This window comes from Convolutriloba macropyga, chromosome 9 (assembly GCF_964194025.1).
Source record: "Convolutriloba macropyga chromosome 9, txConMacr16.3, whole genome shotgun sequence".
Lineage (NCBI taxonomy): Eukaryota > Metazoa > Xenacoelomorpha > Acoela > Convolutidae > Convolutriloba > Convolutriloba macropyga.
The window spans coordinates 27224467-27238114 of NC_134476.1; the positions used below are offsets into that span (position 1 = coordinate 27224467).

At 32.2% G+C, this 13648-nt stretch overlaps 3 protein-coding genes across 3 annotated transcripts in view; 1 reads left to right on the plus strand and 2 right to left on the minus strand.

Annotated features, from left to right (window-relative positions):
• LOC142345701 (signal recognition particle 14 kDa protein-like) overlaps positions 1-13648 on the minus strand; it is a 335593-nt gene that overhangs the window by 179706 nt on the left and 142239 nt on the right. The gene's annotated exons all lie outside the window — the stretch shown is intronic.
• LOC142345700 (transcription initiation factor TFIID subunit 7-like) overlaps positions 1-13648 on the minus strand; it is a 266429-nt gene that overhangs the window by 155250 nt on the left and 97531 nt on the right. The gene's annotated exons all lie outside the window — the stretch shown is intronic.
• The window catches only part of LOC142345698 (serine/threonine-protein phosphatase 2A 56 kDa regulatory subunit gamma isoform-like), a 316862-nt gene that overhangs the window by 121359 nt on the left and 181855 nt on the right, over positions 1-13648 (plus strand). The gene's annotated exons all lie outside the window — the stretch shown is intronic.

A 13648-nucleotide genomic window follows, 5' to 3' on the forward strand; every position in this document is an offset into this window, starting at 1 on the left:
CAATTTCAACCGAGGACTCACAGTCTTTACGCTATTTTTTGTGAAGACATTTCAAAACACTAAAAACTCAAAAACAACAGCTTTATTAAGTTTTTCGAATTGACGATCAATAAACTTTCTAATTCTGAAATTCTTTTTTGTTGCCTTATACTAAAAAAGATTAGTTTGAGGGATCTGATCTAACAACATAAAGAATACAAAAAATTTACTTCTTTTGTTTTCAATGAATTTGGTTGATTTGATGTTCAATTCGAGTAAGAAAATTATTAGGTTTTTGTGGAGTTTCTACATAATCTTTTTCCTAACAGCACCAAATCATTTGGTTCCGACTATTTTATATCATAACTCGTGTCAGGATGCAATAGTCATTTTTAATTGAAAAGTTTGGCAATTCTTAAGCTAATTAAATTTGAAGCTCTTTAGAAAAGGTTTGGACAAAATATTTATGACCTTTTTTATTTGTGTTTTTCGCAAAACTCAATAACACCAAAGCTTCTGCAAACCTCGATAATTGACCAAAAGTTCAATTTTTCTTCAAATTTTTTTTTTCATGATTAGCCACACGGATATCTTTTTGCACTCTATTTGTACAAAAATTATGTTTCAAAACAGCAAAAAAGTACAAATGAAACATTATATAAAATCCGAATTGATTACTTTTGAAAAGTTGATTACTTAATTAACATCAAAAAGCTCCCGTTATAAACAACCAATTCCAGAACAAACACGTGTGCATTTTTTTTCTTTGAAATTGGTTCTACCAGGTGATGAGTGCAAGAAACAAATGGGTTGCAATTTGGATCTTTTCAACAATCGCTTCACGTGATGTAAAAGGGAGGCAATTCTTCTCAAAGTACGATTGAAGCAAGCAATTTATTGAACAATCAGAACCTATCATCAACATAGGCTTATATTGAGCATTATCAATGAGCAGAGTTTAGAAGGGGAGGCAATTCTGTACCGGGTACCAAAGGTCGAGGCGGTTGTTGAAATTAATCTGTAATTTTTGCTCACAGATTCCAATCTTTTCTCCGGCGCAACATCTGCTTAGTGTATTCAGTACTTGATTATATAGCTATTAATTTTTTTGGCAAGCGTTTCCTTGAAAGGTGTCAACCCTGCATTATTTAGTAGCAATTAATAGTGAAATTATCATCAATTGATCTCTCGTCCTTCAATTTTTGAAAACTTCACGTGAAATCACTTAATTCTTTAATTGATATGCCAACTTTCATTAAGTTTTTTAACACCGAATAAAATTTTATCCATTTTTTCATACTAATTTTTTGAAACAGATTATATGTGCTTTGTTTTAGCCCCGTTCATGATTTGTTAATTTACAACTTTCATTTTATGAAAGTTCTAGTACTACAACTTTTCATAGACGACATAATAGGAAGTTGTAATTTTACAATTTGCTCAATTATGAGGTCAACCCGGGTTTACACTGTACTGTAAAGTAGCCTTGTTAAATTGATCGACTCATTAAGCAAATCACAAAACACCTTTGAATTGAATTTTCAGAAAATTAGATGTCACTATAATTGTTATAATAAGTTATAACTTGAAATCTTTTTAATTTAACGGTTGCAAAAAAGAAGCTAAAAAAATGTCAACAATTTTAATTAGGACTAACTTTTTTGCGTCAATGAAATGAAGCTACGAAAAGGAAAGACCATTCCAGTTATATCTTACTCAACAATAAATTTTCAAATTAAGGAAACTATTTTCCTTGACTTCCGTGAAAAAGTTTGATAATAAATTTCAACTCTTTTTCAGCTCATTTCTCACATATTTCTTGCCTCAGTACAGAAGTTGAAAAATCTAAACAACTAATTTGAAAACAATCAAACTTAACTCTCCTCAGAGAAATCCAAGACTTGGGTTCTGCTCTGTCCAGAAATCCCAAGTTTTGACCTCTGTCTGCCAAGACTTGGCGTCTGTAAAATCTCTGAATCAGGCCTCATAGGCTCTCGGGATTCAGGTTATGATTAGAGAAAACGTTTGTAAGAAACGCGTTGACACGCGATGAAATTGTGTAATAAACGAGCTGAAAGTTTGCAGAAAAGGACTGAATATTATATGTTCCAACTGAGCTTAAAAGTTCTAAATTTTTAATAGGACCAGTGCGTTCTTTACAAATCTTTAGCACATTTTTTCCGCTGAAAATGTACTGACACCTGTGCCTGGGTGCAGAAACTACGCAATACAGAGAATATTTGAACAAATGAAGAAATCTGCCATTTTGTTTATAGATTGACAGTTTAAGCACTGGTTGATTAGAAGCAAATTAGTTCAAATACCGATATCAGCCAATATATTAGCTCGGTACATGGTCTGTCATTACAACATATCTGTGATAATATTTGCAACGGAATAAACAATTAAAGTTGAGAATTATACCGCCAGTTTACGGTCGAATCTTCGGGCAAATTCTTGCCTAAGTTTTGCCAATTTCGGTTCCTTTTTGTGCTTCCTTTCTGCTGTTTTGACCAGTCTTGAATGTAGTCCACTGATGTCTCTTTTGCGCTCACGTGACGCACTGTTTTCTCGTGAAAAGACATGATCGCAAATCTGACTTCTTACACTGCAAATAGTAGCTGTTTCCATTCGCTTTTTCATTCCTTTGCGACCAGATGTTTCACTAATGGTTTCCAAGGTAACCGAATTGTGGATAACAGTAAGAGCCGTCACAAAGGCAAAAAGTATTTTGAATGACGGCATTTTTAATTCAATGCTTTTAGTTTGCACTGAACATAAAGGTTTTGACGCTTACGAATAAGAATTTCAAATAGTAAGCTGGGCTAAAGGTGATTTAGCAGCGTGATTAAAGCCATATTCACGTCATTAGATGCGCCTTTATAATTATTGGCAATTTCAGTTGCTGCCACTCGAGGTAAACAACAACAAATAACACGGTGAGCTTCTCAGTCAGCTAACAAAAACCACAGGTAAATTTGAAGCATCTCATTAGCGCTTTAACTGAATTTGTGCGACTCTGAAAATAGTGACGTTTGCAACAAGTGGCTTCTTGTCCACAGACATCATTTACTTTGAAAGCTTTCCATTATTCTTTCATTAGTCGACGGGTAACAGTTTGTAGAGCTCAAAACAGAAGAATTTAGCTGAGATTATCAGTAGCCGTGATGTGGTAAGATTACTAACAAGTGTGGTTATTGATTGCTAAGTAAAGCATAAATCAAACCTTGTAAAGTGGAAAGGTTGAGCTTAGACACAATGTGATAAGAAAAGCAGACATAAAAGAAGAGTTACCATTACCCTTGTCGGTAAAATTGATCAAAAAGCGTCTGGATAGCAGCGATTGATGTAAAAGTCATTACTAAAAAAAGAAACACCAACGCTCTTTAGTTTTGTTATAATTGTGAACTAATTTAAACTTACTTCCTGTTTTTACTGTCAGAATTAATGTCGCAGCAAAAACAATCGGAACTAAAAAAGCAAAGACCGACAATTTGGTGGCCATCTTAGATGCATGCCGTTAATTGCGTTGTGTTGTAATACTTAATTCCGAACGAAAGGTTTTTCACTAGTTTCGCGTAATCAACATTGAAAATCAATTTTATATACAGTTTTTTTAAATTGTAAGGTGCAGTATAATCAACTTTAGTTTTAAGCGTCTTCAAATTTTTATGAACTTGAAACAATGAGGGCCGTTATTTTGAAGTGTAATCCACATAAAACTCAACACTGAAGCTCGTTGTTGATATAATGATATACAGTATGGTACTAAAACGCTACGTACAACTGGAGGAATTGGAAAAAAAACGCAACAAGCATCAAATAAAACAGCATTTCGAATTCAAATCAGATCTCTACTAACGCGAGTCTTTCCGCCTATAGCTTTTAAACATCTAGCAGACTGTTTCTATTTTTTTTCAAACAAGTTTCTAACGACATCTGAGTCCAGATTTCCGTCACCTTTTTTCCAGCTTTCCCAATTAACTGTCAGTTTTCAAAGTGGTGGGTTCAAAGTGTCCATAAAAATAGATCAGTTCAATGGTTCTATTTGCTGATCGTTCCATTATCTCCCGCTCCATTTCTGTAAAGGAATTGCAGATAATCTCTGATTGATGGACAGGAGGAGCATTATCTTCTCCAAAAATTAGATCTTTGAATAGCAATTTTTCTTTATAATTTTTGTTTCGACCCACTTTATTGGGGGAGCAACTATATGCTCAATTGCTATTTTTTCGCCGGTTCAGTCAACTGGTTCAGTTTTGTCAATGGTTCAGTCAATTTCCGCCGATCGCACATATTTTTGAGTGGTATAATAAGAAAGATTTCAACCGTAGAGTTTCTAATTAAAGAGATGTTTTTTGAATTTCGCGTTTTCCCAGGAGTTACGGGGACTAAAAGTTTTGTGACCGTTAGCATAACTTCTGTTGTTTTGTTCCCATTAATCCCGTAATCTTTCCTCAAAATTTGATCAAAATTTGATCAAAAGATAAAATAAAATTGTTACTCTTAGTCTTACCCGCTCAGGATGGCGGGTTTTGGTCACATGGCGGGTTTTGGTTAAAATGAAAAGTGATTCGTACTGTATTTCTGGTCTGCCCTTTCTCAAAAATTTTTAAAATCCCAATTACAGGCAAGTCTGTATTCATTTTAAAGTTTCAATAATTAGGAGGTCCCCATTAGTTCTTTTTGTAATATTATGACTGTGTCTAATTAACCAAATAGTTTATTCAACAACTAAAGAGTTACTAATGAAAATATGTAAGGGCTTTATTGAATACATAATGGTTTTTCGCTAATATAATTCGATACGTATCCAAAATTCATCATCTGTTTTTAATAATTTGACTTTTTGGTCAAAATGGCCTTCTCGGAAACTTTTCACGTTTTTGTTCAAGTGGAAATCAACAATATAACAATCAATTTTGACATAGTTGGGGCATTTTATGTTTACATTAAATTTCGGATGGCAATGGGGAGCTTTACTCTTTAAAAAATTTGCTTTCTCTTGTTTCTTAGTTCGCGCTCTTTTGACTTAATCGCACTACTGACATGTCTAATAGGCTTCCTAAGCAGTAACAAGTTAATGTACCTTCTGATTTTAGTTGAAGACATGTGGTTGCAACGAAAAAAACTTTTAAAAAACTGTTCTACAGAAACAATTGTTTTTTTCAGCTCTGCCAATTTTAACTTGATTTGTTCCAACTTTTAGCATGATCTCGGCAAAAAGAAACGTCTCATTCTCTTACATGTGATTTACAATTTTCTCTTTAACTCTGTTTTATCTATTAGGAACCAATTTTCTGGCGTTGATACTACAAATTTCAGTAACTTTTTAAAAAAATTTTGGGATATTTTTCTTTATCTGATGTGTTTTCCAAATATCACCCAAATGGCACTTTAATGAAATTTCACAAGTCTAATTATTGGTATTCGTTCTTTTTGGAGACGTATGACATTCTGGATAAAGAGGGTCTCAACTGCTTTGTTTGGAGATGGCTTGAATTGCCGTCTAATTAATTCATATGATAGCTAATGGTTTTCATGACTTTGAGTTCAATTGTTTTATAGAAATATAAATATTTTTTTTTCGTATTTCCTGTTTCGTTTCTCGTCTACTTGATAATTTCTCTCAATAAAGAGGTTCCATGTCTTTTCTGGTGTTCATATTAGTCGTTTTATTTTTGTTGTTTTTGTGATGCCATTTCGCCATTTCGACTTTTTCGTTAAGTTCGTTTTGAAAAAAAAGAAAGACATTTAAATTTGGCCATAGTTAATGATTGTTGTTTGTGATTGATTATTTCACTTGTCTTATCGGTTGCTCTTTATAATTACAGGTACCATTGGCCCTCTAATGGGTTAATAGTTAACTGGTAGAGTGATTGGAGACTAAAGTGAGTTTTTAAATGGCTACTCCAATTAATTTTGAATAGTATAAGAGTTTTTGAAAGTTTTTTTTCTATTCCCCGTTTGTTAAACAATTTTTTAAACAACCCGATTGATCCGGTTTGGAACATTATTTGCAAACCCACATTGCCGCGCCTCCTCGTTTACATTTTCCAAGGAAACCAGAACCTTCAGCTTGGTCGGCCATCAAACAAAGAACTTACTTCCATTTGATTGTATTGTACTCAATAAAAATAATTGATCGCTTACCCGAACCCAAAACATTTTCTGCGAAAAAAATTGAGCGAGCACTTTGCTGCAGAGGGCTTGAACCTAGGAATTTCACAATGACATTCAAACGCACGCTGTATGTAAACTAAATATTTTCTGAGCAAAGCGTACAATTCAAACAAAATCTTTTTGGTATTTTATTTTATTTACTTATATTGATCTCGTTATGTCCCTACTCTTATCATTCTCAGTGTTTGTTGAAATTTGATATATATATATATATATATATATATATAAGTTCCAACTGTGCATTAGTCCCATTGTTTGAATCGATGAATGGAGAACACATTCACATTTGTAGGAATTTTTGGTTCTCTTGCCTTATAGTTAAATCAAATTAAGGTCCTATTGCCCGCGTAAAGATAAAGAGTGAACTTTTATAACAATAGCTTGAAACATTTTACCTAATGTTTTAATTGTGACATAAAGTGAAGAAAAGTTTTTGCTCAATTTTTGTTTCTGCTGGTTTTTAGAACCGTAAAAAATAAGGAACGAATGTCTTCATTGTCCAAAAGTTTTGTTCCATTTCTTCAAAAAGCTCGGGTGAGCCTTTCACTGAAGAGGGCTTAAAAATAGATTCTCTAGATAGCATTTGTACGATGTCATTTGTACGATAGCATTTGTACCATGTCTAGATAGCAATTGTATGTGAATTCAATATTTTCTTTAAAAAATCCTACAATATAAACAAGATCTATTTCTAACATTTCTCACGCTTTTGCGCAAACCAAACTTCTGGAGAAAAACGGTTAAAGAGGCACATTTTGTGATCAACGAATATGCCTAATATCGTATTTTATATACCTATATTGATATCATTATTTTCCCAATTCTATCTTCCTCAATTTTTTTTTGAAAATACATAACATAAAAAAGCGTAACAAACCAATTCAGGACAAAATTGGAAGGTTTCCGTTGTTCGACACTAAAATTTGACAGATTCGAAACAGAAAACTTATTTACTCTCTTAAAGTGCCCAGTCATAATCTTCAAACAGCTTCACCCGTAAAAATTTTGCCTTTTTTTAAATTGAACAAACTTAAAACAGAAACGTTAACAAATTTGAATTTGATTAAAAATTAGATCAACTAGAGGCGATAAATTTTTTCCGGCGTCATATAGCAGAGGAGGAGCTATATTCAGAACTGGTTTTTCAGGCATCGTTGACCAATCAATACATTTGAAGAAAAAGAGACATAAGTGTTACATTAGAAGGCATGCCGAATGTACAATTGTTAGCAAAAAGTCACATTATTGGTATTCGTTCTTTTTGTAGACGTATGACATTCTGGATAAAGAAGGTCTCAAGTGCTTTGTTTGGAGATGGGTTGAATTGCCGTCGAATTAATTCATATGATAGCTAATGGTTTTCATGACTTCGAGTTCAATTGTTTTAAAGAATTATATTTATTTTTTTTTTCGTGTTTCCTTTTTCGTTTTTCGTCTGCTTGATAATTTCTCTCAATAAAGAGAGGTCCCATATCTTTTCTGGTGTTCAATTTAGTTGTTTTATTTGTGTTTTTTTGTGATGCCATTTCGACTTTTTCGTTAAATTTTTTTTGTAAAAAAAAGAAAGCATTTAAATTTCGTCACAGTTAATGCTTGTTGTTTGTGATTGATTATTTCGTTTGTCTTATTGGTTGCTCTTTACAATGACAGGTACCATTGGCCCTCTAATGGGTAAAAAATTAACAGGTAGAGTGATTTGAGATGAAAGCGCGCTTTTAAATGGCTACTCCAATTAAACTTGAATATTATAAGAGTTTTTGGAAGTTTTTTTAATTCCCCATTTGGTCAGCAATTTTTCAAACAACTCTAATTCCCCATTTGGTCAGCAATTTTCGAACAATTGTTGACCAATTTTTCGAACAACTCTCATTTGGTCAGCAACTTTTCCATCAACAATTTTACTTCCATTTGATGTATTGTACTCTATAAAAATAAATTATCGCTTGCCCAAACCCAAAACGATTTCTCCGAACAAAATTGAGCAAGCACTTTGCTGCAGAGGGTCTGAACTTAGTAGTTTTACAATGACATTCATACGCACGCTGTATGTACAATAAATATTTTCTGAACAAAGCAAACAATTCAAACAAGATCCTTTTGTATTGTATTTTATTACTTATATTGACCTCCTTATGTCCCTACTCTTATCGTCCTCAGTCTATATTAAAATTTGACATATGTGTGTTCTAACGGTGCCTTGGTGCCATTGTTTGAATCGATGAATGGCGAACACATTCACATTTGTAGGAATTTTTAGTTCTCTTGCCTCATAGTTAAATCAAATTAAGGTCCTATTGTCCGCTTAAAGATAAGAAGTGAACTTTCATAACAATAGCTTTAAACATTTTACGTATTGTATTAATTGTGAAATAAAGTGAAGAAAAGTTTTCGCTCAATTTTTGTTTCTGCTTGTTTTCAGAACCGGAAAAAAATAAGGAGCGAATATCTTCATTGTCCAAAAGTTTTGTTCCATTTCTTCAAAAAATTTCGGGTGAGCTTTTCACTAAAGAGGGCATAAAAATAGATTCTCTAGATAGCATTTGTACGATTCTGTATGTGACTTCAATATTTTTTTTAAAAAATCCTACAATATAAACAAGATCTATTTCTAACATTTCTCACGCTTTTGCGCAAACCAAACTTCTGGAGAAAAAACGGTTAAAAAGGCACAAACTGTGATCAACGAATTTGCCTAATAGCGTAATTTGTTTATCTATTTTAATATCATTATGTTCCTAATTCTATATCCCTCATTTTTTTTTTGAAAATAAATAACGAAAAAAAGCGCAGCAAACCAATTCAGGAAAAATTGGAAGTCTTCCGTTGTTGGACACCAAAATTTGACAGATTTGAAACAGAAAATTAATAGGAAAAGAAAAAGAAAAATATAATTAGGAAACAAATCTTTTTAAAGCGGCCAGTCATAATCTTCAAACTGCTTCCCCCGTAAAAAAATTTGTCTCTTCTTTTTTAAATATAACAAATTTAAAACAAAAACGTTAACAAATTTGAATGTTATTAGAAATTGGTTCAACTAGAGGCAACAAAAATTTTTTTCAGAGGCCACGTAGCGCGGGAGGAGCTATATTCTGAGCTGTTTCTTCAGACATCGTTGACCAATCAATATATTTGAAGAAAAAGAGACATAAGTGTTACACTAGAAGGCATACCAAATGTACAATTGTAGCAAAAATTTTTTTTGCAGATTTTGTTCTTTAAAAAATTATGTAGTTTCAAATTTGTTCAACAAATTTTGTCTTTAATCAATGTTTTGATCAAATTTGGAGCCATTTACCGCTAACCTTAGATGCTTTTTTTTCAAATACAAAAACGATAGCAATAATTTTTGTTGTAGGTAATGACCTGGCTCAAAAGCAAAACCATTTAAAATCAATGCATTCTTTTGAATCAGAAATGCTTTGATGCTTTGGAAGCCATCTCTTTTTAGATCTTTCAATACGTGAAAACTGCAAAAGGCGAACATTAACATTTAATCCGAAGACTAATCTTCTTTCAAAATGCTCCCAAGGTAGAGAAGGCAAATTTTAAATGAACAAATCATCGAAGTGAAAAAAGACTTTTGTTTTACGTGAGAAAATTTGATAACTGTTTTCATGTTTTTCATCATGTTCCTGCAAATGCGTTTGAAGCAAATATATGTGTTCTAGCGGTGCATAGATTGTATTGTTTGAATCAAACAATGAAGAACATATTTGCATTCGTTGAAATTGTTTGTTCTCTTACCTTTTAATGAAATCAAATAAAGATTCTATTGCCAGCCAAAAAAACAAAGAGTGAACAGGTACAACAATTGCAATAGACGTTTTGATTATTTTATTTTCATGACATTAGGCGACGAAAAATTTTGGTGAATATAACGGAATAGCGGAATGAATATCTTCATTGTCCAAAAATTTCGATCCAATTCCTCGAAAAACAAGGGACTCTCACGTTGTCATTCTTATGACGCTTTATGTATGCCAGATAACTTCTGAAAAAATTGTACGATACAAAACAAGATATATTTCAAAACCACCAACTTTAAAACGTTTTTCACGCCTTTGCTTACACCAAATTTTTTGAAAAAAAAAAACGTTTGAAGAGGCAGAAGTTAGGATCAACGAAACTTCCTACTATCGTATTTTGCATAATTATATTGATCTCATTATGTCCCTATTTCTATCTTCCTTGATGTTTTTTAAATATTTACAACATAAAAAAGCGCAGCAAACCAATTCAGGAAAAAATTGGAAGGTTTCTGCTGTTCGACACTAAAATTTGACAGATTCGAAACAGAAAATTGATAGGAATTGAAATAGAGAGTTTAATATTAGGAAAAGAACTCTCTTAAAGCACCCAGTCATAATATGCAAACAACTTCATCCGTAAAAATTTTGCCTCTTCTTATTTAAATTGAACAAATTTAAAACAAAAACGTAAACAAATTTGCATTTTATTAAAAATTGGTTCAACTAGAAGCAAGAAACAATTTATTCCGACGCCACAGAGCGCGGGAGGAGCTATATTCTGAACTGTTTTTTTTCAAGCATCGTTGACCAATCAAAATTTATGAAGAAAAAGAGACATAAGTTTTACATTAGAACGCATGCCGAATGTACAATTGTTGCAAAAATTTGTTATTTGCAGATTTTATTTATTGAAGACTTATCTATTTTCAAATTTGTTGGGGAAGTTCTGCATTTTATTGTTTTTTCGATCAGTTTCATCGCTATTTATTGCAAAATTTAGTTACTTTTTGCCAAATAAAAAAGCAATAGCCTTAGTTTTTGTTGTAGGTAATCACCTGACACAAAAGCAAAACTGTTTAAAATCAATGCAGCCTTAAATCAGAAATGTTTTGATGCTTTGGAAGCCATCTCTTTTTAGATCTTTCAATACGCAAAATTGCAAAAGGCGAAAATTAACATTTAATCCGAAGACTAATCTTCTTTCAAAATGCTCCCAAGGTAGGGAGGGCAAATTTTAAATGAACAAATCATTGAGGTGAAAAAAGACTTTCGTTTTACGTGAGAAAATTTGATAACTGAGATATCATGTTTTTCATCATGTTCCTGCAAATGCTTTTTAAGCAAATATATGTTTTCTGACGGTGCATAGATTGTATTCTTTGAATCAAAAAAATGAAGAACTTTTTTGCATTCGTTGAAATTGTTTGTTCTCTTACCTTTTAATGAAATCAAATTAAGGTCCTATTGCCAGCGAAAAAATAAGGAGTGAACATATACAACATTTGCAATAGACGTTTTAAGTGTTTTTTTTTCATGACAAAAGTCGAAGAAAAGTGTTGGTGAATATAACGGAATAGCGGAACGAATATCTTCATTGTCAAAAAAAAAGTAATCCAATTCCTCGAAAAACAAGGCACTCTCATATTGTCATTCGTACGACGCTTCATGTATGCTAGATAACTTCTGAAAACAACAGTACAATACAAAACAAGAACTTTTTTACTTTCGTTGAAATTGTTTGTTCTCTTACCTTTTAATGAAATCAAATGAAGCTCCTATTGCCAGCGAAAAAATAAGGAGTTAACATATACAACATTTGCAATAGACCTTATAAGTATTTTTTTTATGACAAAAGTTGAAGAAAAGTGTTGGTGAATATAACGGAATAGCTGAACGAATATCTTCATTGTCAAAAAAAAGTGATCCAATTCCTCAAAAAACAAGGGACTCTCATTTTGTCATTCGTACGACGCTTCATGTATGCTAGATAACTTCTGAAAACAATAGTACAATACAAAACAAGATATCTTTCAAAACCACCAAATTTCAAACGTTTTTCACGTCTTTGCGTATACCAAATTTTTTGAAGAAAAAACGGTTAAAGAGGCACAAGTTAGGATCAACGAAACTTTCTACTATCGTATTTTACATAGCTATAAGTATCTCATTATGTTCTTTTTCTATCTTCCTCAATGTTTTTTAAACATTTACAACATAAAAAAGCGCAGCAAACCAATTCGGGAAAAATTGGAAGCTTTCCGTTATTTGACACTAAATTTTGACAGATTCGAAACAAAAAATTTATAGGAATCGAAAAAGAAAGTTTATAATTAGGAAGAGAACTCTCTTGAAGCGCCCAGTAATAATCTTCAAACAGTTCCACCCGTAAAAATTTTGGCTCTTTTTGTTAAACTGAACAAACTTAAAACAGAAACGGTAAAAACTTTTAACCTTTTTTAAAAATTGGTTCAACAAGAAGCGACAAAGTTTTTTTTCTGACGCCACGTAGCGCGGGAGGAGCTATATTCTGAACTGTTTTTTCAGGCATTGTTGACCAACCATAATATTTGAAGAAAAAGAGACATACGTTTTCCATTAGAAGGCATGCCGAATGTACAATTTTAGCAAAAATCTTTTTTGCAGATTTTGTTTTATTGAAGACTTATCTATTTTCAAATTTGTTGGGAAAATTCTGCATTTTATGGTCATTTCGTTCACTTTTAGCGCCATTTACCGCTAAATTTGGATACTTTTACCCAATTACAAATCAAGAGCATTAGTTTTTGTTGTAGGTAATCACCTGACTCAAAAGCAAAAGTTTTTTAAATCAATGCAGTTTTTTGAATCAGAAGCGTTTTGATATGTTGGGAGCCATCTCTTTTTAGATCTTTCAATACGTAAAAAATGCAAAAGGAGAAAATTAATATATAATCAGAAAAATAATCTTTTTTCAAAATGTTCCCTAGGTAGAGAGGGCAATTTTTAAATGACCAAATCATCGAAGTGAAAAAGACTTTCGTTTTACGTGCGAAAATTTGATAACTGTTTTCATGTTTTTCTGTCAGTTTCCTGCAAATTCTTTTGAAGCAAATATATGTGTTCTAACGGTGCATAGATTCTATTGTTTGAATCAATCAATGAAGAAAATATTTGCATTCGTTGAAATTGTTTGTTCTCTTACATTTTTTTGAAATCAAATCAAGGTCCTATTGCGTGCGTTAAAAAAAGGAGTGAACATTTACAAAATTTGCAATAGACGTTTCAACTATTTTTTATTGATGACAATAGGTGAAGAAATTTTGGTGAACATAACGGACTAGCGGAACGAGTATCTTCATTGTCCAAAATATTCTTCCAATTCCTCGAAAAACAAGGACCCTCCTGTTGTCATTCGTACGACGCTGTATGTATGCTAGATAATTTCTGAAAAAATAGTACGATAAAAACAAGATTCTTTCAAAATCACCAAATTTCAAACGTTTTTCACGCCTTTGTGCTCAACAAATTTTTTGAATAAAAAATGGTTCAACAAGCACAAAATTTTGATCAGCGTAGCTTCTTACTTTCGCGTTTTATCTTCTTACAATTATCTCAATTGGGTGCTCCTCCTCTCTTCATTAATATTTTTTGAAAACTTGCAACATTAAAAAGCAAACAAATTTCATAAAAAGCAGAAAATTTTCAGGAAAAAATTAAAAGTTTCCGTTGTTTAACATTGAAGTTTGACATATTCGAAA